This window comes from Scyliorhinus torazame, chromosome 1 (genome assembly GCF_047496885.1).
Source record: "Scyliorhinus torazame isolate Kashiwa2021f chromosome 1, sScyTor2.1, whole genome shotgun sequence".
Lineage (NCBI taxonomy): Eukaryota > Metazoa > Chordata > Chondrichthyes > Carcharhiniformes > Scyliorhinidae > Scyliorhinus > Scyliorhinus torazame.
In genome coordinates, this window is record NC_092707.1 from 62,346,295 (window position 1) to 62,348,606 (window position 2,312).

The 2,312-nt window shown below is 47.2% G+C and overlaps 1 long non-coding RNA gene across 1 annotated transcript; it reads right to left on the reverse strand.

Annotated features, from left to right (window-relative positions):
- Positions 1 to 222: 222 nt before the first annotated feature.
- LOC140429482 (uncharacterized) lies at positions 223 to 1,668 on the reverse strand. Its single transcript, XR_011949096.1, has 3 exons — positions 1,629 to 1,668; positions 864 to 909; positions 223 to 290 (listed from the first exon to the last, which is right to left on the reverse strand). It is a non-coding gene; the product is annotated as an uncharacterized lncRNA (long non-coding RNA).
- Between the last annotated feature and the right edge of the window lie 644 nt (positions 1,669 to 2,312).

The window sequence follows — 2,312 nt, forward strand, 5'->3', positions numbered from 1 at the left end:
GCTGTGATAAGCACATCACTGCAGTCCTTTTTGTTATCTGTCTATTGAAGCAACACCCACTTTCTGCCTGAAAGGCAGATATTGAAATTGCTCATCAGGGCAAATATTTTCTATGAAAGCCATGAATGATTTGATCTCTCAGGCTGCAATGAATTGTGACAGCGACATGAAACTCTGCACAAGTTATATATTCATAGTGTCATTTATCCAAAGAAAATGATATGTAGATTCACTTGATGGTTTACATTCGAACAGCTGTCTTTTCAAGGAAAGAGCTTCTCACGTTCAGCCTAATGGTTTCCAAATCAAAAGAGATACATAAGTTGAAGATCATTTATCTGCAGGCATCTGAATATTTTTAAGTATCATTATTATCATCACTGTCTTTTGATTTCACTGCATTCATGAGATTTTGGCAAAATAAACCAGGGACTGCCTTGGAATTCAAAGGTAAATGGACATTATGGATATTGATACATGCTCCACTGTATTATAGTCACCCTAAACCCAATGATTAAAGCCCTGATTTTAACACGGGGCAAGTGGTCAAAATGGGGACTGCCAGGCAATTGCCAAGCTTGCCCTAAATCGTTAACATGAGGTTCAGGCCTTTTTAACTCCTGGACATTATCACCAGCCCGAGTCATTGAGACTGTTGGACAGGTCAGGGCAACTATGGAGGGAAGATAGCATTGCAGACCAGCGGTAGGTGAATAGGTCCTGATTGTGATTGGTATCAGCGGAGGGGAGGAGCAAGCCCAGGGAGAGTGAAGCTCAAAAATTTCTTGTGAAACTTAGAGCAGAATGCCTGCTCAGGAAACAATATGTATATATATGAATGTATATATTTTTAAATAACTTACCTTTCTAGTCTTCGTCTGCACCTGGTGTTCCTTGGCAACCAGTGTTCTGTGTCAGGGTGGCAACAGACAACACCAATTCAAAATAGTGTCATGGCCTGAATGATAACACCAGATTTCAACATTTGCAATGATGCCCTGGCCCGCTTTTATATGGGCCTAACATGCCGTCCAAAATCGACCTGTTCAAATGACATAATGGGCACGATTTAACGGAAATGAAGCAGACTCCTGTTTTGGGTGCATTTAGCCGGGTGTTTCCAGGAGCTTGCGGCACCGAGAACGACCTGTCAGGGCTCTGCTTCATTGCTGGATCTTTGAGGAATGCCCTGCCGAGGCCGCACTTAGACCCATTTCCTGTACTATCGAGCACAGCTTAATGCACCCTGATCTCTCGGCCCTCCCACTGCAGCCTCTGGACCTCCTCCTCAATGACCCAACTTACTGATTAGTGGTTCATCGTGCCCCCCCCACCCCCCCATCGTGCCCCCCCCCCCCCAGCACTCCACCTCATAATGTGGTACCTCGGGCATGGCCTCTGGAATGAGCAAGACACCACCTGTGCACCTTGACCCAGCCAGCCTGGCAGTGCCACCTAGGCACCCTGGCATTGTGAGGTTCCAGGGCCACACTATCAAAGTGGCATCAGGGATGCCAGGGTATCACTCTGCCAAGAGCCCGACCACCAGGGGCCTCCAATCGCCTGGGAGACCCCCCACATGTTGGTACACCTGGTCCACATTTGTGGAAACTAGTGCTAAATAGTACCTGCTCGAGGTCTCTGAGGCGTAGCTGTTAGGTGCGCTGCCTTGGGTAATTCCGGCACAAACATATTTAAGTGTGCCTAACTGCACACTTAAATATGGAAATCTGGACCCCGCCCATTGTGGGCAGGACCCAGATTGTGATGCCTCACAAGATCTCATTAGATTGGATGTGACGAGGCCATTAGATTGCACACATTGTGTGACATTGGTGTGATGATGGTGTGTATTCTGCTGCCATGACTATGAGCTGATTATGACCACTCCCCTTGTCCCAAATCACCCTCAGTACCTGGGACTGTTTCCATGTGACCCTGATGCTGGCTTCCTGCTGCCCGAAAGCCTCTTCCACCAATTGGCTGGGTAGTGGAATTGGTCAGGTGTGGGCGAGAGACCGAAAAGCTCCGGGTAAGTGACACCTGGTCTTTAATTGCACCAAACGTGGGTCTTTTTAATGGAGGCAACCATTTGCCATGAGTGGAAAATAAATCAATTTTGAGGACATTCTGGGGGTTAAATGTGTGGTGCAGTAGCACAAGACAGGCAATAGTGAATTAACAGCTGGTTTTAAACTTTGCCAAATGTTTCCCATCAACCTCAACAGAAGGTGGAATCGGGCATGGTGTCAAATGGGGTATCGATGATCACATGCTGTTCCGCTCAAGAAAAGCTTGACCACCCCCCCCCC